Below are 26,226 nucleotides of genomic sequence, written 5' to 3'. Positions count from 1 at the left end.
GAGTTGTTTACCGATTGGCGGAGACCCACCTAATTGCTCGCAGCTCCCTAACATTTGGAAATATACCATGCGTGTATCGACGAGTAGAAGAGTCGTTCTACCTAACTTGCCAAGAGTGAAAACCTTGGTCTTCAATTTCTCGCATACGCCCAGAAGTAAGAAGGTCTCCCTTATTAGAAACATACCGCTTGCTACGTTCCGTAGCTAAAATGACAATTGGTTTTATGACGACGATTACAGAGACTGTTTTGCTCGAGACAGTGCTGTAGTCTCCGACAACAGTTAGCAATAGAAGACTCGCAATAAAATGTTCCTATAACATTAGAATTGTAAACGATGAGCCTAGGTGGACGCAGCGTACTACATTATGGCCTCGCAGACACCTTTGTAAAGAAAACGCATGGTACGATAATTCAACCCCCAATCGGAATGTATGACTCTACGAACACCAAAAAAGGCATCTATACCCTTCCTTGCGACAAACATACAGTTCGGAACAGTAGAAACAATCGGTGTTATCTTCATTATCATCTGAGTTGCTAGTAATTTCTTATATGGGTTTTTTATATTTATTTTCTTTTTCGGTGTTGTTGTCTTTTGAGCAGGCCTAACTGATTTGTTGTATGCTATTTTGAATCGTAATCTTTTTTTAGCTCTTTCTTCATTTTGGCCTTTTCTATTTCAGTTTTAAGTTCGAGTTTATAAGGGGAAGTAGTTAAATTTCTGCCTTTCCTTTCTTTTGGTAAGTATTACTTTTTTGTTATTGTTCAGATTGTGGAACAACAATAATATCTTTTGTTCTAAACTGGAAAGTTGCGCTGAGATCAATGATTCTAACTGATTTGTCTGTTAGGACTATGGTCGAATTCTCTGGAGTATTGATAATAATTTCACTGTTCCAAACATAACATGCTGGTGAATGCCTTGAATGTTGAGATGATAATAATTGATGTCAAAGTTATAAAAAATTCACCGGAGTTTTGTGCTGTTGATGTTAGCTGTTTAATGGCTATGTCGGTGCTAGCAGAAGGTAGAAAGTCTTTATCCTCTAAAAACCCTTAGGCTCACTGGCCAGATCCCTGTTTCTTTTTAATCCTATTATTGCTTTTCATATATGTGTAACATTAATAAATGAGAACCAAACAGCGAAGCACTTTGCCAAAACTTAATTACTTTCTCTGGGTTTGTCCTCAGCTATTTTCTGGTTTCATCTACATCATAATCATTACGAGGTTTCATAAATGCAAAATTAAGCGGGTGAATTTGGTGAAAACTGTATGACGGTAATAAATACGACAATTTTATTGACTGTGTAGAAGTTTACCAATTTTTTTGATAATATGTCACAAAACGGTCTTTATTATACCCCTTATAAAAGTAAATACTTAAATAATTATAGGGATTTTAAAATGTGTTAAAGGAAAGAGGTATAAAAAAAAATTACGTTGAACTTTTTATCTCACCTGGTGCACCGCTAAGTAAATTATTCAGTATTTGTGCATCATAAAATGAAAATGACCTTACGTTTTAAAAAAATCGATTTTACTGTTATTAATTATAATTTACGATTTATTTCAGTTGATTTGTTAAGTATGATTACTTTTATTTACTAAATATGATTATATATATTTAAAAAGAAATTTTACAAATAATTCGTAGATTTTTCTTGGATATCGAATTCGTATAAAAAAAGAACTTCTAAGCATGTCTTTCCTAAATAAAAGAAGTGAATTTATAAAAGTAGTTCGTTGTAAATGTTTAGAAAGCAATCTGAATATAAGTAGGAAATGGGAATATCTAATCTGGATTTGAAAATAGTAAAGCAGAATACAGACCAATATACTAAGGTATTACAAGCCTTTAGGTGGCAAATCTGTATTCGTAACCCACTCCACCAAAAATCTTTTGCCGGCAGCTTAGCTGATATTTTTCTCTCCTTCATTTAGATATCCAATATCGTGGATAAAATATTATTTTTCATTTCATAAACAGCTCTTCTTTCCTTTTCAAATTTTCTTTTTACGTTAAAATATCTCCTTATATTTATATATACATACATTGATATTCGAGATTTTGATCTCGGTTTTTTGTTTGTTATGACAGCGACCATGTAATTATATTTTTATCAAAATGAAAAAAAAATAAAAATAAATTAAAAATTTCTTCATATTATAAAAGATCAATTCATAATTTTAAATAAATAGAGTACATACGTATAATGTATATTATTCTTTTCCCGGTGAAAAATTAATTGAAGTAATCTTAAAAAAACATTTTTTTCAAAATTAAACGTAATGAAGTAGGTTTTATAATAGGCTAATATTTCAGGACAGACGATTTTTTAATTAAAAATAATATTTTAATAAAGTTGTAAAAGGAATTTCCCCAGTTAATAGAGATAGTAAATATAAATATGAAATTTACTGTCAGAAATATTTAAATATTTCTTGAAAATTTTAAATTCTTGTTAAAGAGGTGTAATTTTATATAATAATGTATAAAACAATACACTACTCACATAAACTTCTACGAAAAATGTTACAATTTTTTCAAAGTAACTGTTAAAAGTAAATCATCTTAACTATTGTTATTTAATTTTATCTAACGTGCTGTTTCTCAAAAGCAAAAAAAATAAAATGGTTATGCGTTACAATGTGAGTTATAAGTTACTCCCAAAAATAATATTAGATGTCTGAAGAATAACTACTGTACCAAACACATCCACGTATCCGAGTTTGACAGGACCAGACCATAATTCAGATTAAAATACTTTCGGATAATCCTGAACTTTCGTTATGTGAAAATTTTGCGTGTCTATTACGGCCTATTGTGAGCTGAGTAGCCCTTCTTCCAAGAGACTTCCGTGCAGCTAATTGCATGGTATATTTCTCTAAGGTAAAAAATTATAAAGATAACGTGCAAAGGTAATATGTGTAAATTTGTTATTAGATAGCAGTACTTAATAGTACCAAGTAGCGTACAAAAACTTGATAATATACTTGAAATAATAAAATTTAAAGAAAATATACTACATCTTGTTTTCGTAGTAAATGCTCTTATGTAAATGAAAATACTGTGGATGAAACAATTTTTTTAATTCGCATCACTTCTTTAAAAAAAAAAAAGTATTAGTTTACAAGATATTATACTAGTTTTATTAAAAAAAGGAATATATAAAACAGAAATAAATTCGATTGGTAAAATCGAATTTAACGATAAAAAATCGAGGGTTACATTTACAAAGTAATAAGTGCAGTATTACATCACAGATCTTCGATTCAGAAAGGTCATTATACTTTCTTTCTTTTTCTGTTTAGCCTCCGGAAATTACCGTTCAGATATTACTTCAGAGGAATGAATGAGGATGATATGTATGAGTGTAAATGTAGTCTTGTATAGTCTCAGTTCGACTATTCCTGAGATGTGTGGTTAATTGAAACCCAACCACCAAAGAACACCGGTGTCCATGATCTAGTATTTAAATCCGTATAAAAACTGTCTTTACTAGGACTTGAACGCTGAAACTCTCGACTTCTAAATGAACTGATTTGGGAAGGCGCGTTCACCACTAGACCAACATGGTAGGTTAAAGGTCATTACACTAGTATATTAAAAAAGAAAAAATATGGTATGAAGTGAATGATATGACTATCAACAAAAAAAAATTGGCCGTGAAATTCAATATGTTTGTTCTAGAAAGGCAATTATTATTATTTTAATAATAAATCCATAAGACAACAATCAGTAATTCATAAAAAGAATAATCTAACAAAATGCAGTAATATCCCAAAAAATTAAAATGATATTTTAAACCGTACGGTTAGAGTCTCGCACGCAAATATCATTTCTTCCGTTCAAAAAACAAAACTTCTGTAGTATGAATAAAACTGCTTTTAACAAAACAATACTGATATCAAAAAAGATAAGACTCTACATTTGCATTATCAAAATCTATTATTAATTTAGAAGTGTCTAAATAAATACAACTTAAATATATCTAATTGAAAATAGATATACAATAATAGATAATAAAAAATGTTTAAGCGTTCCATATAATAAGAAAAAAATAGATTTTATTTATATAATACATATCACATTTACAGAAATAATACAGTTCTTATGATTATTTGTTGTTTAATAAATGAAATCGGGCCGGTAAGAGTGTCTGTACTATTTTTAGTAATGTATGTGTTTTATTATTATTATTTTTGTATTTCGAATGTCAACATAAATTATTTATATACTGCTTTCCGAGTAAGAAAATTAATTAACTTGAGACAGGTTACATACATTATATTGTGTTTGGTTATAGGAATAGATGGTTTATATTAGGTTATATGGAAAGGATGGGTAATTGTAAGGACAAAAGCAGTTTATTTGTGAGAAGATGTCGTCTAGTACGGGTCGCCCACCCAGATAACTTGCATACAAAGCGATCCTGCACCATCCAACGAACCCTACCACTTCCTCCTCCTTCGCCACCGTACTTCAAACTCCCATGTCACTTTAGTAGAACCTCCTACTTCCCCCCCTCTTTTACAGGCATACTCTTCGACTACCTTACTACACCATCCAATCACAGATCCCATTGAAAATTCAAATTCTACTGAGGTTTATAGCCGAAGGTTTTGCTCTTTCTAACACTTGAAAACGAACCGCGACCTAATCTACGTTAACGCGCGATTAAACCGTATTTTCACAGTGTCTTATATTAGTTTCCGTATTTGCTGAGTTCAGCGATGTTTACTAAGCAATAGTGTATCTGAATCACGAAGTTGCCTCTTGCTCTACTACGAGTACCAGTTTTATTTATGTGTTGTATATTAAACATACCATGAAAATTTAAATACGACTTTAACATATTTACGCAGTTAAATATACCGGAAAAGAAACAAATACGGTTTTTTTTTTTAAATTTTATAATAGTCTATTTCCTACTTAGTAGATTACGGTCGAATATAATGCATTACTTCTACAACAGAATAAGTACATTACTAATTTGTTGCTTTACTTTATCTGTCTATCTTTCTAATGGCTGTGATGCATGTAAAACATTAGAACCATAAGTAGCACTAATTTTTCCTTCTTCTGAAAGTATTAATTTTAATCCATTACCATTGGTAATCAGAGTGAAAGTATTACTTGTTTATCTAAACAAAATTTTCTAATTTTGGGTGGATTTAACATACCGATATGTATCGATATACATATACCGATATACATACCGATTTAACATAATATCGATATACATATTCGGTTCAGTGAATAAGGCAAGGGAAAAGCACTTTATTCCTCAATTTCATTTGAAAGAGTGATATAACGTGCTTGTTATACTGAAAATAGTAAATTTGTTTTAAGACTGATTTAATCTTATGTCGCCGACTGACCTAAAACACTTGATTACGGCATCTAACAGCATATTTCATACTGCTAAACTGTGTTTTAATTCTTTAAATTCTCAAAATTCTTTTAAGCAAACAATCAAATTTCTCTTTGATGGTCCAATAGTTAAATTGGATTGCCATAGATTAAATATTGCTTTTCTTTTATAAGTATTATTCCAGTTAAGAATTATGATATTTTATTTTTTTTTAAAAATATGTTTATCGCTACATTAATCTTTCTGCAATTTTGATTTTACTGTTAACCTGTACAATTTCTGTAAGATGGAATAAAAGAGAAACATTGCATCCGATAAATTTTTTAACAAACAAGAAATTGATTGATTTGTATAAGGATTCTAATTCATTAAAGTATTATAATACTATAGTAGTTTACGATTACATGAATACATTATGTAAGTTATGTTATTAAGTCATTATCTTTCAATTAATACTACTCTATTACACAAAACGAAAATAATCTAAGGTATTCCACGAAGAAACGGAAAACTTTCAGGACATATTTTACAGGTTGCCAAAAATGTTGAAACTTCTGCAGGCGGAAAGGATAACGATTTTATTTCAGTAGGATGTCACTTTGTTTTTTTTGAAAAACTGTGCGACATGAAATTCGCCTTGTACTAGTGCCTGGGCTACGCTAATATGCTGAATCACACGATGTTCATTACTAACACGATGATTTATTTGGCGTTCAACAGAAAACAAACACGTTAGAAATTACCCTCTCGTTCGTAAATGCTGATACACCGAAGAAAAAGTTTTCGTATTTGGTATCCGCCTTCCAGGAAATCTCTTCTGATATTCTTCTCGAGCAGCTTCAGAATTTGCGTTACAAAATTCATAAACAAAATTACATCTGCATATTCCTCGTTAGAAAATTGAATCGGTATCTTTACAATACGATATGATAACACTACTCTTTATCCCACTACACTTATCTGTATGATAATTTATCACAACACATTCAAACAAAGTACACAATTTTCATTGTTGACCAGCCTTTACGATAACCTTTTAAAAAAGATAATAGTAATGTGCAGTAAATTTTAAAAGTGTTGTTGGTTGATGGGCAGTAGTTCATTTTGCTTGCATCTGGGTATGTGTTGGCTTTCGGTGAGCGGTTATAGTGGCAGTATATAAGATGGTGAGGGAAATTAACGGTTGTTCAGTAAAAGATAATATTAAGCCTTCCATCACAAGTGCCTATTTCACCCACTCTGACGCAGCAACACCTGTCCCTCACTGTGTTCCAATCTTAAAAAATCTACGCTTACAAATCTTAACCTCACAGTAATTAAGTATAGAACTATTTTAGTAATATTAAAAAAATACTATTCCACAGATCAGTTATCAAACAAAATTAACTATCGCTGTTAAATCAGATGAGAGTAAACAAGAATAGAAGATTATTCAGAAAAATTCAAAATAGGAAAGCTAATAGTAGATGGTTCATACGAGAGAAGGATTAAATAAAACTAAAACAGGAGTAGAAAGATAAAATGAAGTTAAAAAAAAAATCGAGAAACCTACCGTGTTTACAAATTAATATTTAAAATTACAAATTACAAATTACAAATAAAGAAATGTAATGTGGATACCACATAACTTCCTTGTATGCCTATTAAATTACATACACACATATTTTTTTAAATGAAAAGTACATAAAATTTTATTTTATTAATAATTTCTGATTTTTTTCATTCTAATTATTGAATTATTATTTATTGTAAAACTTTTTTTACAATCAGAAACCTCTGATTGTAAAAGAACGTTTTAAATCGTTAATAATTATTAATAAATCAATATATTTAAATTAAAAAAAAAGTTAAAAAAAGGGAGATGAAGTCGGATTCGAACCGATGCATATTTCCGTTGAAGTCTCAAAAGCGAAATTTTTGCGATCACAATACTGCCTTTACTTTGTACAAGGAAGTAAAAAGACAAATTAGAAATCTAAATTATTTAAAAGAGAAATGAGAGCCATTAAAAATTCACAAGTTTAAATAGAAATAGAATGGTGATGAACATGGTACGAGGAAGCTGTCTTAGAGCAAATACTTTATGATATGATTGTAGCTACTGACAGAGGTAGTGAAATTTATACTTGGTATGAATTTTAGTAAAAAGAGTTAAATTCAATATATTGATTAAATTATACCAAATTTTTAAGTAGTCACAGGCATTATTAAATTATAAACCACAAATATTTTCAGTGTATGATTAAATTTTATTAACTGAACATTATTTTACATTAAAAAGATTGTAATTAAAACTGAAAATAACCAAAACATTCTACATCCAATTATATCAACTACTGTTTTACATTCACACATGTCTTTTTTTTTTGGATTTGGAATATTTTTACTAATATTAAAGAAGTATATCTTACCAGTAGATAATATTAAATAAGCAGAGGTTCTTAATTAGCGACCGGAGTTTGTAACTCATATTAAATCCTTCATAAAGTAAAAAAGTATACTTTTATATGCCCTCAGACATAAAAGTATAGCGGAAATTCAGGTGCAGTGTTATAAAAACCCCAAAAAATATTGTAGTATTATAAAACCAACAAATTACTGCTACTTTTAAAAATAATATTTTAATATTTTTGCATAAAAGTACAAGCACCATATATTTTGGGTTGGCATGTATATACAAATAAGACCATACTTTGATGGATAGTATAAAATTATCATTATTAACCCTTTGATATCGTGTGTGTGTGTGTGTGTATATGTATATATATATATATATATATATATATTTTAAGAAAACTTATGAATTTTGTACATTGTAAGCTACTTTAACTTCTAAAGTGTGATTTTTACTTTCTTAAACATATAAGTAACAGTATCCATAACTTTAGTGTATTTTATTCTATTTTGTAAAAGAAACATATTTTTCTATTGTAATGATCATAGATTACTTATCCCCGTATAGATTAATTATACCCATATTAGATTAATTATTATCCCTGTATGTATAGATTAATATGATGTAATGAAAATAATACTGTTAAAAACATAGGAATATTTAAAACCAAGGTAATAAATTCTTTATTCAGTTTAAAATAATATTATTAAACAACGAAGCATATTAATGAAAGTTTTGTATGAATGAAAATTAAAAATAAACGAAGGAACTCTCGTTATTATCATTGATTTCATCAATAGTTATACTGGAAGTAAAATATAAAAATAATAAATTTAAATTAAAATTCATAAATTTTATTTCATATATATTAAACAATATATATTTATCATATATATTTTCATATTTTTCATATATATTTATCAAACAATATAGAATTATTGAGCTTATTCGTGAAAATTATTTTCAATAAAAGGTATAAATAAATATTTAAAACAAAAGTAATACATATTCTGAATACAATCGATTTTGCAAATGATTGTGAAAGTGAATTATAGGAATAATTTTAAAAGATGACCTATAAAGGCTAAATATATATATAAATAAATTTGCATATGTATTCAAATTAAATAATTCAGAATTATTTATAGATGAAAATTTTAATCTGTAACGAGAAACAGTTAAATAAATAAAAAGCATAAACTACGTGGACATAACAGTCATCAAATTTGAATCAAGACGCCCAACATAAATATCTAAAAAACCTAAAAAATTGACATAATTATATATAACTATTCTAATTTCAAACATCATAAAGTTTTAGCGATAAAAAAAATGTTATTTAAGTTAAATGGTTTTTAATAATTTGACTCGTCTAATCTTCTATGTATTACAATCTATGTTACAAAAGAAGACTTCAAACTTTCAAAATGTTATAAAAAACAGAAAAATATTTTTTGTCAATGAACCAATTGTCTATAGAAACTTATTGAAGCAATTCACATGTACATAAACATAATTTAAAAATCTTAGTAAAACAATAAGCATAAATAATAGAGAAAAAACATACACAAGTAAAGATTTTACACACATTAACAACTCAAAAGATTCTGACTAAAATATATTTGAAAAAATGTGTGCCAGTGAAGAAAATTATTTGAATTACGAACAACAAAGATCTTTCTTTTGTTCCAGATAAAAATTTCAAACTATCCCTGCATCAGAATTTTATTACTACTACTAGATAATAATATTCAAAAAAATATATTCTATGGTGATATTCTTATAAAGATTTAGGGTGAATTTACAATTTCATATTCTTCATGACTTCTTCAACGAGAACATTTCGGATTTTATCAACCGTCATAAATTTCTAACATCTTTTTCCTGTAACAGCACATTTCAAAGGCTTCTAACTTCATCCTTTCTGCTTTTCCTGTGCCCAAGTTTTTCAGTCATAAAGTGAGACTACGAATAATACTATAAAAGAAGCTGTACCAACTTCTATAATTTAGGACTATCTTTAATTCATTGGATTTCTCTTAATAATTATTTTGTTGGAATTTTACGCGGCATTATTAATGCAACAGTACTTTGCAAATGGTGAAATTTCACTATTGGTATTTTTTTTCAAGAGCCAGGGATGGCATACACAGTTTGAATTTTTAATTATTTTTTTATATGTAGGTATATTTTAATAGTTTTACCGTAAATAATATTAGTAGGGATATATTTATCAATAAGTTTTTGTGAATTTTTAAAACTAATTAAAAAAATAAAATAAAATTTTGGCTTCAAATAACTCTGATGGGGCTGTGATAAAATCTTCAATATGCGCAACTTACAGTGTTTTCGTAGATGTTTGTAGCAAATAAAAAAGTCTTTTTTGTGTATTGTAGTATTAAAAACGTTATAACCTCTCAAAAATCATAAAAAACCTGCTAAAAGCGATACCATTTTGACTCATTAAATAAGTGCTCCAAGGAGGTTTCTTGTCTTCTTGGTACTTCAATATTTTTATACTTATTACTATAGTTGAAATATACTTGTTTGAACCGTTCAACTGCAGTTTTCATGTTATGTCAGGCGCTTTAAGTCATTTCCAGTTTTCAGGAAAATTCATGTTGCAACATGCTCATTTATGCTTGTTGAATTATTTAGCTTTGCAGTTACAGACTGGTCAGTCTAAAATTAATCAGTGGACTGTTCACATCTTGTTTGTGACAAAGATAACTACAGCTGTATGTTGAATGTGTGCATCAAATGTTCAGGTAAGCAGGCAGTGTTTCGCATGCTCAAATTTTCCGAACAGTATGATGTGTTGCCAGATACAATAATGTACAAAAAGTGGGTAAGAGCTGATAGGGCAGAGATGATTACAGTTCTTCAGATCAAAGTTGCGTTTTCGAATCATTAGTAGAATAATTGAAAACTCACCATTTCGTGTCAAAATCTCAAGAAGAAAAAATCAGAATTAGGTGAAGAAGAATGTTTGGTACTGGCACACTTAGCAGAAAACTTTTCATTTCTCAATGTCCAAAATGAGATACAAAGCTTCCATTGGGTCAACAGCCAAGACACAGTTCACACTTTTATGTTTCTATTTCAAGGAAAATAATATATTGCAACACAAAAGTGTTTGTTTTTTTAAGTGATCACTTTAAGCAAGATATAGCAACATTTTATTGCTTTCAAAAACATTTAACAGACCATCACATCAAAAAAGTACATCAGAACATTATAATACTCATCTATTTTACTGATGATGATTCAAGTCAGTATAATAATAAAATAATTTTGCTAATTTATGCAGTCACAAAAAAGACTTCGTCCTGGAAGCCGAATGGCACTTCTTTGAATCATTTTATGGGAAAAAAGCCTGTGATGATGTGGCAGGAACAACAAAACGAGAGATGGCAAAGGCAAACTTGCAAAGGCCATTAAACAGTCAGATACTAAATGTTGATGAAGTGTATTCATTTTGTAACAAGCTGAAAAACATCAAGTATTTTCTAATTAAATCGGATGAGATAGCAAAGATTTCAGAAACTCTTCAAACGTTTTGACTACTGTGAAAGAGTTGTTGGTACTAGAAGCTACCATAAGTATGTTCCTGTGTCAGAAGGCATTTTTATGTTTTAGAAGGTATTTTTTATGTTACGTATTGTACCACTTTCACTTATGACACTTGTATGTATGGTGATCAGTATCAGTTAGGAGAACTAGTAGTAGGTATTAGCTTCGAAAATGATGATGTGCAGGTTCATTTTTTCAACACTCTAGACCACGTACATCATTTCAAAAGTCTTCTCAAGACAAAGTGTGGGTACCGATCTCCAAAGTCTTGAGAAAGTCGACACCGCTTGAACTAACTAGAGTGACGGGTCGTTCTTATACAATTTAAAGAGAATTATCATAAGAGATATCACGGCTGTTGGTTAACCACACTAAATAATAAACTTTCATTGCTAAAAAAACAGGCTTTTTCATTGAAGAATAATTAAAATTTTGCTACAACTTTTTTTCATTCAATTGTGTTTTCAAAAATAAACCAATATAAAAAAAAAAAATTAACTCTTAAAAAAAGATGTAGGCTACTCATTGAAATCTCAGTTTGGGTAAGTTTTACAACCATTTTTGAATCAAAATTGTATTAGGTTAGTGGTATTGGTTAAGTTATCATTAAATTACCACCTATCATTAATAATTTTAAAATATATTAAAAAAGTCAGCTTCACAGGGGCTAAATACATAGTTGCATAGGGGCTATGCAATTGCAGAACGGGTCAACATAGGGGCTAAATATAAAAAATGTAAAATGCAAAGAAGATAAGAAACCCCCTTGGAACACTATTTAGTGAGTCAAAATGGTATCGTTTTTAAGAGTTTTTCATGATATTTGAGAGGTATAACTTTTTTATAAGTACAATACACAAAAAAACTTTTTTTGCAATAAATATCTACAAAAACATTGTAAGCTGTGCAAATTTGAGCTTTTTATCACCAGCCCCATCAGAGTTATTTGAAGCCAAAATTTTATTTTTTATTATTTTAATTAATTTTAAAACTTAGGGATATATATATATATATCACCATTAATATTATTTATGGTAAAACTGTTAACATATACCTACATATAAAAAAACAATAATTCAAAATTCAAACTGTATATGACATCCCTGACTCTTGAAAAAAAATTACCAAAAGTTAAATTTTACCGTTTTTCACGTTCAAATTAATTGGTAATTTTCTCATAGAAAGAAGATAGATAAATAAACTACTGAAAAACTCTTTTGACTTGAGAAATTGTGAATATATTGCTTTTTGTTTCATCCTTCAAGAACCAATAGTTTTTAGTTATGATTTTTTCCGTAAGCCCTTACAATCACAAAAATAGGTCTGCGCACCGTAACAAAAATAAAAAATTTAAAAAAAATAGTTTTAACGTCCAAAATAAATAGAAAACAAGTGGCTAAGTTTTAATATTTTTGAATTGTTCAAGCAACCAGTTTATGTTTTTTTGGGGCACTTCAAATAGATTACCCTTATTATTAAATTATTATTTATCGTAAATCTGTTTTTGCATTCAGAGGTTAATTAATAAATCAATGTATTTAAATTGAAAAAAAAGTTAAAAAAAAGGAAATGAAGTCTGTTTCGAACCGACGTGCCTTCTTCTTCTAAGATACAAATTTTTTTTTCGCTATAATTCTGGAACCAATCAAAAAAAAAATACCACTAATGACATATCGTTGAAAAGTTCTCAATGAGGGCTTATTTTTCCAGTTACGAAAAAACCAAAATCCAATTTTTTTTTGGATTTTGGGCTTTTTTGACTGCAATCAAAAGGAGAGGTGCACAACTAGATGTTGCAACAGGATACAACAGTCGTAAATCAAAAATTTCATCATCTTACGGCTAATCGTTTTGAGTTATGCCAGATACGTACGGACATACATGCATATATATATATATATATATATATATATATGCAGTTTTCATACATATTTACTTACTGACGTCACGCCGAAACTAGTCAAGATGGGTTCAGGGATATCAAAATGGATATTTCCGTTGAAAATCTAAAAACCGAAATTTTTCGCGATCACAATACTTTTTTTTCTTCGTACATAGAAGTAAATAAATATTGTAATGATTTTTTTTGGTTTAATAAATTTAAAAGAATATAAGCTAAAATAAAAAACGCTTGGATATTACATAAGAATTCTTCGGTTTTATTCCTGAGTTGAGTCTGGAAATATTATAAAACATCAGTGCTCATTACGACAGTTTTTTATTCTTAATGATCTTAATTGTTACTGCTTCTTTAGCAATAAATAAACACAAAGCTAGAATTTTATAAAATATTTTCCTTATAGATATATCTGATAAGGTTTTACAAATCACCGTCACCTTTTTATTTTTAGATTTATTAATATTTTATTTATTTATTTTTTAATGTTTCTTTTTTTATGACATGGATCAAATTTATATCATCTATGATTGGTCATCATCATGATTGGCCGCGTGACCAGTTAGCGTCACTGTTTTGTAGTCAACGAAGTTCTCAGAGAACGAGGTGATGAAATACTAAGTGGATGCCATATAATATGAAACGTGTTAACATCTTCTGTAATTCAATAAAATACATATCGTAATACTATTAGTCAAGAATAGAGGCATATTAAAAAAATTAAAAAGAAAACAATAAAATTATTTCAGGGGGAAACATTTAGATAGGTACAAAAACAAAAAAAAATACACGGTATGACATGCTGTCTTTACAACAAGAAAAACAGAGTATTTAATTTCATTGGCCATGAAACTCCGGATAAATTTTGGAACCCCTAAAATAAATTTAAATTGTTTAATACAATTTCACAAAAACCGTATAAAAAAAAAAGAAAAAAAAAAGAATAATTTTTTAATTTTTATTTAACTTAGGAGTCGCCGCTTAATTAAAATCACATATCAACAGCTTATTGACCATTAACTTGACGGTGAAATCAAGAAGACAAAATTTTAACGAGAATCGAATGCATTTTAAAGGTTCAATTTTTCTTTTAAATATTTTTTATTAGCCTAATATTTCATTTGACTTTCCGTTATCCATATTTATTAAGAGTAAACAGTTATAAATTTTGATTAAAACTTTAGAAAATAAATTATTTAAATGATATTGTCAGTAATGATGAAAGGTTTTCATTAGAAAAACATAGCTAGATAACACGTAATAGGTGAAAGGTTAAATTCTGTGGACAATCCAATAAACTATCTATATGCAAATCATCCCAAACTACAGGAAGGCTAATAACTTTGGGACTCTTATAAATGAGAAATCTAAATTACTCCTCAGCTTTGAGAACGTTTAAAACCAACTGTTACATAATTTATATTATGCTACATGATGTAACTACAAATATATCAGTTCTAACACAGAACAAAACGTTAGTTATGCTAATGTACCTAGCCAAATATTACTGTTTTGAATATATAATATTACTCCAATAAATTACGCGACTATGAAATCTAAACTCGCTATGAAATTTAATAATAAAGGAAAAAGTTTAAATTCAACATTTTTTTTTGTTTTATTTTTTTTTAAATAATAATTTTATCAAATAACTAACATACAAAAGTAATATAATCCAATTTAATGGGAAAAAACAATATCCACTACGAACAAAAAGGGATAAAAAAATATTTAAAACAAAAGTAATACCTATTCTGATTACAATCGTTAATAATTTTGAAAGATGACCTATAAAGGCTAAATATATATATATATATATATATATATATATATATATATATATATATGTATTAATGAAAGTTTTATATGAATGAAAATTAAAAATAAACGAAGGAACTCTTATTATTATCATTGATTTCATCAATAGTTATAGTGGAACTAAAGTATAAAAATAATAAATTTAAATTAAAATTCATAAATTTTCTTTCATATATATTATTAATCAAACAATACAGTATTATTGAGCTTATTCGTGAAAATTATTTTCAATAAAAGGTATAAATAAATGTTTAAAACAAAGTAATACATATTGTGAATACAATCAATTTTGCCAATGATTGTGAAAATAAATTATAGGAATAACTTTAAAAGATGACCTATAAAGGCTAAATGTAGATATATATATATAAATTTGTATATGTATTCAAATGAAGTAATCCCGAAATATTTATTGTTGAAAATTTTAAACTGTAACGAGAAACAGTTAAATAAGTAAAAAGCATAAACTTCTTGGACATAACAGTTATAAAACCTGAATCCTGATGCCCAACCAAAATATCTAGAAAACCTAACAACTGACAAAATGATATACAATTATTCTACTTTCAGCCATCATAAAGTTTTAGTATTCAGACCATTAGGTTAAGTTCCTTTGAGACATAACTTTTTATGCTAAGAATTGAATCATGGTTCTTATCGCTTGAATTTTACCTGGTTTCAGATATCTGGAAATATATTAGCTATGTGAACTTTTCATACAGCTTCATTTTCATTTTTAACAGATAGTAAAAAAATAGGTAATTTGACGCAGTAAAAGTATAAAATTAATTATTCTACGATTTGGTTATTTTAAATTGTCTCGTATAGACTCTTTCGATTCAGTACTTTGCATAATCAATAAAAGAACATTTAACATATTACAGTAGAAATTTAACAATTTTAATGACTCCTTGTTTCCGTTACTCCCATTTAGGTTGTAATTTGATTTGAGAAACCGCAGTCTTGCTGTACGATTGGTTGTAGATTTCTGTGCATTTTGTGATCAGAGGTTATGGTACGCTGAACAGTTTTTATCCTTTCCGCTGCTTTGAAAGAAGTGTAGTGATGTTCCTTATCGTTCAGTTTAAGCACAGTTCTAGGTTAGTTCCTAGGTTATTTACTTATCGATAGAGAGGTTCTGTCTCGCGATAAGGCTTGGCTACAGGCTAGCCGCAAGGTAACAAGGCAAAGTTAGGTTTGCTTTTAGCCGAAGTCAGTGGTTCTCAGCAGCCTAGGAATACTCCTGTCAAAAACATCTTCCTCTCCTGCTCAGTTATGAAGAACCTTTATCCAGTATTCAGATTTGAAAATGCCAGAGGATGGACAGCATAAGTCTTCTCCCGTGACTCACAGAAAATTATGCAAAATGATCATTTGTAACGTAAGGGTCAAGTAAACAGCAAGTAGCTTGACTGAATACTAAAGGGTTATTTACACTAATATGTAATTCGTTTGTCGTACTATTGATCGTTTGAGGGTAGGTGAAACGTTTTTCGAATTACTTTATTACCTTAAGTTATCCTGATGTACTTCAATGAGTTTTAAAGCTAAAATAATACACATATTAGTATAATACAACTTAGTAATATAGTTGATCCGGTCACAGAACCAATATATTATATTTGTTATAATAGCTTAAAATTTGAAATTTGGAAGCTGGATGTTTATTTTTGTTTTAATTAGGTTTTAACTCTACTACTGTTTTAACTATTTGAAACTTAGGTTTTTAAGTGATGAATTTTAGTTGATGAATAACGCATTAATAAGAAAGGGAGTCCGACAAGGATGTTCCCTATCTCCGTTACTTTTTAATCTTTACATGGAACTAGCAGTTAATGATGTTAAAGAACAATTTAGATTCGGAGTAACAGTACAAGGTGAAAAGATAAAGATGCTACGATTTGCTGATGATATAGTAATTCTAGCCGAAAGTAAAAAGGATTTAGAAGAAACAAAGAACGGCATAGATGAAGTCCTACGCAAGAACTATCGCATGAAAATAAACAAGAACAAAACAAAAGTAATGAAATGTAGTAGAAATAACAAAGATGGACCACTGAATGTGAAAATAGGAGGAGAAAAGATTATGGAGGTAGAAGAATTTTGTTATTTGGGAAGTAGAATTACTAAAGATGGACGAAGCAGGAGCGATATAAAATGCCGAATAGTACAAGCTAAACGAGCCTTCAGTAAGAAATATAATTTGTTTACATCAAAAATGAATTTAAATGTCAGGAAAAGATTTTTGAAAGTGTATGTTTGGAGTGTCGCTTTATATGGAAGTGAAACTTGGACAATCGGAATATCTGAGAAGAAAAGATTAGAAGCTTTTGAAATGTGGTGCTGTAGGAGAATGTTAAAAATCAGATGGGTGTACAAAGTGACAAATGAAGAGGTATTTCGGCAAATAGATGAAGAAAGAAGCATTTGGAAAAATATAGTTAAAAGAAGAGAACTTATAGAACTTAAAAGAAGAACTTATAGGCCACATACTAAGGCATCCTGGAATAGTCGCTTTAATATTGGAAGGACAGGTAGAAGGGAAAAACTGTGTAAGCAGGCCACGTTTGGAATATGTAAAACAAATTGTTAGGGATGTAGGATGTAGAGGGTATACTGAAATGAAACGACTAGCACTAGATAGGGAATCTTGGAGAGCTGCATCAAACTAGTCAAATGACTGAAGACAAGAAAAAAAAGAATTATGCATAACATTTATAAATTCTGTTGTCAAGAAAATGTATTTGTAACTTTCTAATTAAAAGATTATTGGTTAACGGTTTAATTATTTTTCTTGTTCTGTGTTTAATAAAAAATAAATAAATATTTATGATACACATACACAGAAAATGAGTGAAAATTTCTTTTGCTGCAGCGAAATATTTTTTTTTTAATTTTGCTACGTTTGCTTACAAAGACTATTATTCAATTAATTATACCTTTAATCTGTTGCTTGTAATTTACCCTAAAATTATATATATATATATATATATATATATATATATATATATATATATATATATATATATATATATATATCGATTGTAAATTATACTTTGTTTGATTTATATACAACTATGACTAATTTTTGTAAAACAAAATATTTTTATTCTTGGTTTTTTCAATCATTAAAACTCATTCAAGTACATCGTTTAAATATTATTTAAGGAAATCTAATATGATTTTTTAATGATGTGAAATGTTATTAGCATTATGCGAAACGTTATTAGAAATTTTTTCATGACAAACTAAACACGGTAAAATAATTTTAATTGTTTTATAATTTAAAAAAATTAAATACATAAAAAATCGTTATAATATTGACATGAAATTTATTTTTGCTCATATTCCTTCCAGTAATTTATATGATATAAAAACAATTTTTAACAATATAAAAATAGAAAAACTATATTTCAAATTAAAAAAAACCTTTTTTGGTTTATATTTTTATTTTGTTAAACTAGAATAAAAAAAGGACATTTGTAGGTCTAAAGCAATTTGTAAAATGAAATTGCAGATACAGTTGAGCTTTATAAAATAAGTGAGAAAATAAAAAAAAGAGTAGAACAGATAACTTATACTTGGGTTTTAGGGTCGCACACTCACCCTTTTTTCTTGTGTTATCTAAAGAAAAAAAATCCCATCGACCTCAAAAATACCTTATTAGACTGTTGTTTTAATTAAGTTTTTCGAGTATATAATTTTTTTTTTTAAATTATAAATAGTTTAATCCCATAAAATTTACTGTTATCAATTTTAATTTAAATTTAAAACTATATATATTTGAAATTATTTTTATTTTTTGTTAATTTTTATCTTTATTTTCCATTTAAATAATTTAATCATCAGGTATAATTTTTTTATACAGGATAACGAAACGGGAAGAACCTGAAAAACCCCTTAATATCATTCAATCCTACATATTTCTGAATCAATAAAAAGGAAAGTACGAATATTTCTAATGTTAAACAATTTTTTCAATTTATGAACAGATTAGGGAATTCAAGAAAGCTGACAAAAAAGTTATACTTTTCTGGCGTTGGTTATTTACTCGTGTACAGTGGAAATATAATGAAATATGAAAAAACTTTAAAAAATTCAATAACCGATTTTTTTCTGCTCTCCACCACCAAAATTATTACAAGAAGTATTATTCAATTGTTTGTAATTATTTTTCAATTATAGAAACTAAAAATAATTCCACTGAAAAATCTATAACCAAAAAAAGTTACCTAAAATTTATTTTTTAAGGGTGGATGTGAATTTTAATGAAATTTTATTGTAATATTGTTATTAAAAGTTTAAATAATAAAAAAAATAAATCCATAAATCGATATTTTAAAATTTTGATCGGCTTCCCTAAATATTATCCCCGAAGTATTTTTTGGATAATTTCCATTACTACTGTGGCTAGGAAGACATGAAATATTTCGGTTAAATATACGCTAAAAGAGTATTTTTTTTTTGAATTTTGGGAAAGAGGAATAATTTGGCAGCAAAGTTCTTTTTAAACCAGTGAGATAAGCAAGCACGCATGTACTAAACTTAATATAAAGTGGCATATAAATTGGTATCTTTAAATTAGCTACATATTGTTTAATATGTAGTACATATGTAGTACATGATTTGTAAAAATTAATTAATATTTTTTTCGTTTCTTCGTAGAAAAAAAACAAAAGAGCATATCGTATCATTAAATTTTTAAAAAACTTAGATAATCAATGAAAATAAGTATTTATATATTCATATTATTTGTGTGTGTGTGTGTGTGTGTGTGTGTGTGTGTGTGTGTGTCTGTAGCTTTATTTACAGATTTTTTGAAACAAAAAAAAATTATGATCAAAAAATCATTCATGAAAAAAATTGCTTTTAAATGAAAAATAAAATCTTTTAACGGTGTTACATGGAGCAACTTGACTACAATTTCTGTTAAACAATAAAATTACCATTTAAATATAGAGATGAAAAGTATACTGAAGCACAAGCAAAGAGATCTTTTGAAGAATGGAAGTTTCTTTTTATCAAATACAGATTTAAAAACTAGAAAAATATTCTTCAATGTATTTGAGAAATATGTAGTATTTTATGTTTGCGACACATAGACAGCAGGAGAATAAAGGAGCAAAGATTAACGTTTTAACTGTTTAACAGAAAAACTTTGAAAACCGGTTGATTTATAATGTACAAATCAAGATCCTAACATAAATAAAAAAGGAAATAAATTTACAGCAGAATTTTATAAAGAGGCAAACTAAATTTACTGGCCGTATTAAGAAAGAATATTAGTTTATTTGGTATCAGTTCGATTTATCTATAAAAGGAAAATTTTAAGACAAACATTGGAATGCATAAAGCAATTAAGTTTGGATGTAGGACATATTACATATATTGAATTTAAATAATTAGCATGCAACAGAAAAGTATAAGTAATAGTTCCGAAGTGGTAAGATGTCTGGAAAAAACAATTATAATTGTAAATGAGCAATTGAATTAGTCGGACAGTTGCTCAATTATCACCAAGAGGCTGTAAAATAAAAATATATTCAAAAAATGTATTTCCTTATTTCTACTAAATGAGCAATTTACTATGCAATTCCGTTATATTAAATTATAACAATAACCATAAACATTGGATTTTCACAAAATATAATATTGAATAAATTTCTAAAATTGTCATTAAATAACTTGATTTAATAGTGTATTAAATCAAATATTAAATTCTGTAACAAATCGATAAATTATTTTAACAAACATTTGTTATAATGGATTATCCAAAAGGTAATATAAATACGAGTACATTGAAGATATACTCAAGAAGTAAATTCCAAATTCAATTAAATTATAATAATGACATATAAAATGTAAGTATATGTATGATAATAATGAATATGTAACGTTTCTATAAATAAAATCTTAAAACCACTCAATAAATCACGCGCTTAAAGAAAGCATCTCCATAATAGTTTATCCCATTAAATATAAAATGAGAAAAAACCTAAAAGACAAAGTGAGCAGCGACATCTGCAGTTGAATTGAACTCTTTTTTTTCTTTTGGAATGGGTTTTCCTTTAAAGCGACCCACTCTATCTTTACTCCAACAATTTACAGTATACCACACCGAAGTAATTTCCGATTTTTTTACTCATTTTACTTAAATGGACTGAAAATCATTTTACACCAAGTTTTTTTTTTTATGTAATATTTTGACAAATTTTTTCATATTAAAACTTTAATACATTATAATTTGTTACACTTTTCATATTACGAGTATATTATTCGGGGAAATTTATGATTTTTTTTTTACTATTAAAAAGTAACAAACTTAGTCTGAAAAATAAAAAAATTAAAATGTAGTTAAAAAAATCCGATCACCTCGTCATATTTAGTTTGAAATATAAATCTTATATAATCTGATGTTGTATTACCCTGCAGATATTATTATCCCTCAGATATTATCTGATATACATTTATAATACACAAACTACGTATATTTTACTTGACATAATAAGCAAGAATTAAATTAAATTATTTTCATCTGTTGGTCGCATTCATATACTAATTTTTTTTTTCATTTTATAAAATTGTGCTGCTTGAATAAATATTTATCTTTCAGATCCTAAAAACATTATAATTAGAAATTTTAAAATAAAAAGTAAAAATAAACTTTCTTTGTAATCGTTTCACCGTTGAAATTCAAAATAAGTATATATTTTCCAGCTGAGTAATACTGCACAGTTATACTATTTTAAGAGTTCTATTTGTAAGTTAGTACCTGCGATTTGTTAAAGAACATTTACCCCACGGGTGTTCCTGCTGAATGGTTTATTTCTTCCATAAAAAAAATTATTTAAAAAAAAATTCTTTTACAGATTTTTGTGAATTCAGAAACGAAAAGTTTTATTGAAGTAAACATTGTTAAACTGGTGAAATTTAAAGTAGATTAAATTAGAATTTGCATAAAATGTTTAGAATTTAAAATATTTGAATGAATATCTCTGACTAGCTTAAAAATCTTAAGATTAATTGATATCTTCCCTTACCTCTTGCCTTCAACTCTGCCTTCATGTCTTTTAAAAAATACATTTTCAGTCGATATTTTACCCCTTGATCATTTCTTTACTCCGATAGATTTTTTTTTTATGTAGCTTTCACTTTCTACGTTACCTTTCAATCAGTCTCTTTTTAAAGCATTTTAGTTCATACTCTTCACATTGTATACCTTATACTCTTTACATCGTTAATGTATCTGATTAGATCATCCATAATCTTCATAATTTTTTTATACCGATAAATTTTCCTGCAGATGTAGGAATAAACCTACTGGTGTGATCTCTGAGCTTTTAATCCTTTCTAACATAACCTTCTTACTTTTTATATTAGTAATAATATATTTACTGTTTATATTCGTATTATTCAAATTTTAATACTTTCCTAAAAAAAATTTGCTAATTTTTTTTATTATATCTTCATAATTTTTATTATATATTGCCTATCCAATTCTTTTTTAAAATTATTTAATTTTTCATTTAAATTGTCGCCGAATGGCTTCGATGGCATGTGGTACTTACTAACCTTATGGTGGCTCTGAAAAGTGCCGTTTTTCTCGCCGGTTCCCTTTACAGCTCGTTGTAATTGCTAACTTTATGATACCCCTGATAAGGGCTGTTGTCGTCGAATGGCTTCGAGGGTTCGTATTTCATAACCTTATGGTGGCCCTGAAAAGGGCCGATTTTTCGATAGTTCTGAGAAGAGCTGTTGGGTCCGGAACCTGGTCTCCGGAGAAGTCGGGGAGTTGCCGCTCATCCATTGAAGCCCGACCGGGCTTTCCCTCAGCGGCAGTTGAATCCCCACTACAGCGTGGCAGTGGTATCCCCCAGAGCCCCACAGTGTCGAGTCAGCGTCGGTCGTCCTTCGCCGGCGCGGCCGAGCGATCCCACGCTGGGCCGTTACTGCTGCCGAGTCTGCTGGCCAGGGCGATTGCAGCCCGGCGAGCTGTAGCTGGAGCGGGAAGGTAGCGTCCGTGTCTAGCAGGCCAGGCCTGCTGCTTCGGTGGGGATGTTGGCATCCGCCGGGAGCTCCCACGTTGAATCGGCCAGGGAACTTCTTCTGTCTTCTTCCAACTTCTTCTTCTTTGTCTTCCCCAGGTGGTGGTCGACGATGAATAGAGAGTTCGCAACGGAACGGAACGCAAAGGTGGCGGGAGTTTCATTTCTCCCTTCGAAAACGCAGAGCCTGGACAATGTCCCTTGCTGCTGTATCTATCTATTATTCGGGCATGTTTATGGGTTTATTTTAAAGTCGGGAATGATTTTAATGGTTTCTTTTAGTTTTATGGACAGATTTCGTATAGGGTTCTGTGTCCATTCGTGTCCAGCGTTATCACACCCAATTATGGGTCAGACCGCAGAAGGCTAGGCTTTTAAAACCCGTGCTCCCGACGTGATTCCCCTTCAGTCCGATCACTGAAGTCGTTTCGGTGCTAACGCTTTAATGGCTAGCAGGAACACGCCACAAGGAGGCATTGGTTATTTGGAGGGAGCAATGCGCCCCCTTCTCCGGAGGAAGTCGCAATTGCTGATTTAATTTGATTTAATTGTAAGTTGTGTAGGAAAAGGTTAAGTAGAAGGTCTTCATCCACAGCTTTGTTGGCACCCCTTCAGGACGCATCTCTGCTGGGCTCTTTCCCGGACTCCCGTCCGGACGTTGGGTCGCGTAGACGGTCTTCGATCTTCTTGGTCTTCTTCTTCCGATGACAGCCAGTTCGCTCTTGTGCACAGGCTCTTTTATTGGAGCCTGAGAGTGGGGGGGCTGCAGCGCCGCTATGGTGGGAGAACTGCACGGTGGGAGTGATACTTGTACCAGCACGTCTGTGTACTGTGCTTCAGTTGGCATCTGAGTTGCTATAACGTATGCGGCTGTCAATATTAAATTAGACATATATGTGGTAACAAAATTTATGAAATTTCACTTCCCTATTTCATCTTCTCTGGGGTATTTTTCAATAAAAATACAAGTAAGAAACTATATATCTTTAGCTTAGCTATAGAAAGTAATTATATTAAAAAGAATAGAAAGGATATAAAAAAAGATTTCGTTGAAAATAATGCTTTTAATTTCCCATTTTTTTTTTTTTTTTTTTTTTTTTTTAGGTAAGTAATAGAAGTTCAATATAAGTTATCTAAGTTCCGTAGTCCCGCCGAATTACTCCTTATCGCTCTCAACGAAATAATAAAAATGTTGTTTCCTCCTTCATAAAACAATTTCTTATTCAATGGCCTTATCACTGATAAGCATTGTTATTATGCCCGTACGATTATGTGCTTCATGAAATCACACAACTTCTCGCACCAAGGAACAGATTACATGTTTTTTAAACATACATATATTAATTTAAAGGCATTTCATTTTAAATTTTAATAAACCTCTAAGTTTAATAAAATTAATTAAAATGAGGTTTATTAAAATTAATCTTTAGTTAATGAGCGCATTTAATGAGAGAATCCTTTTTTAACGTAAAATTATGATCTGTGTATCTGGAACATAATACCAAATAATTATATTTTCCATGAAAAACAAATTTAATTTTTTTTTTTTTTTAGTGAAATAATTAAATTTTATGGAAATAATAAATCTATAAGAAATGAAAATAAATAAATAAACTCTAAATCAATATCCAAAATAAATAGCAAGTACTATTATTATTTTTCCAAAAAATTCAAAATTACTTCCATCAGGAAATTAATTTACTTTTTTAAAGGAAGAGATTCCTCTTTAAGAAAATAATAAATAATTTAATATTAATCTTCAGTTATTTAAGTGAATAAAAGAACACCGTAACGTAAAAGATTCTCAGAAACTTATAAATAAAAATATATAAAATACTTGAAAGTATAATAGCCGCTGAAAGACCATAAAAGATCGAAATAACTTGTAATATTAAAAGTGATGCTATATTTTAAAAGGGAAGTTTTCCAGAAATATATATTCTATGAAAATAAAAAAAAAAGTTTGGGTAAAGGTTTAAAGAAATGTGAAGCCACCGGTAGTGTTAGACGGTTTGTGGTATATCATTTGAAAGGATACAACTTGGTAAGGAATAAAGAGGATCGAGTGTGGGTAAAAAGAAGAAGAAGAAGAACACGTAGAAGGCGGTGTGGTAAGAAGCAGGAGGAGAAAATGCGGGAGAGGTTGCTTGGTGTCCTGGTGCCCATCGACCCAGATAGAGGCTAAAACCTCTCATCCCTTGAATAATGGTCATAACCGCACCTCTATTCTACCTATCAGATACCGAAATACGATACAATATAGAACAATAATACTTAACTATGCCGTTTTAGAATTCTGTTAGTTGTGTTCTGATGCATCCAAATTTATTAATCTTGTAAAACTTTCTTATTGTTACGGTTCATGTGTAATAACTTATTCAGTAAAGAAATATCAACATGAAAAATTAAAGGTAGATTTTGGTACAAAAAAAATTTACAAGGTAGTTTTATACTCTCGATTTTATAATAATTATAAATATTTTATTAATTATTAGAATTCTAATTAAAAATATAGTTTTAATATCTTGTAAATAAAATTTAAAATAAAAATCAGTTTTCCATGTTTTTACTTTTCTTACAACTCAGAGAACGAAGGTGTAAATAAAAAAGAAGCTTTTAGTAAACTTGCTTTAAAAAGTTTTCTGTCTTTACGACCATCAATTAGAGTTTTTATTATCGCATTGCCGTTAGCTAATGTTATTGCGGGCGGTTTTTTTTATTAGGCAGACAGGTATTACAAATTTAATCGAAAATTTTATGTAAATTATGTTAGTTTATTTATATATCGATTTTGTGTATTTTTGTATGTTTATTTTCGGGTGTGGAATATAGAGATGTAGCCAATGTCGATGAATTTTGGTTTTTTATCCATGAGATGGTTAATAAATATTGAATGTGTAGGATTTTTTTGTCTATTGTATACCTGTTAAAACTTCATCCCATTCTACCGACGTAGACTATTGTACAATCCGAATAGTTTAATTTAGCATTTGAAGATTGTATTATTTTGTGATTGTGGATGGATTTCTGTGTAATGATTTTGTTTATTTATTTTTGTTCCGAAGGCTACATTGATTCAAAATTAAAAAAAAAATATTTTAGTTGTTTTCTCAAGTCT

At 28.9% G+C, this 26,226-nt stretch overlaps 1 protein-coding gene across 1 annotated transcript in view; it reads left to right on the top strand.

Moving 5' to 3' along the window:
- side-IV (sidestep IV transmembrane protein) overlaps window positions 1–26,226 on the top strand; it is a 430,043-nt gene that overhangs the window by 281,207 nt on the left and 122,610 nt on the right. The gene's annotated exons all lie outside the window — the stretch shown is intronic.

This window comes from Lycorma delicatula, chromosome 5, assembly GCF_047948215.1.
Source record: "Lycorma delicatula isolate Av1 chromosome 5, ASM4794821v1, whole genome shotgun sequence".
NCBI classification, from domain to species: domain Eukaryota; kingdom Metazoa; phylum Arthropoda; class Insecta; order Hemiptera; family Fulgoridae; genus Lycorma; species Lycorma delicatula.
This window is presented reverse-complemented; position numbering and strand designations above follow the sequence as displayed.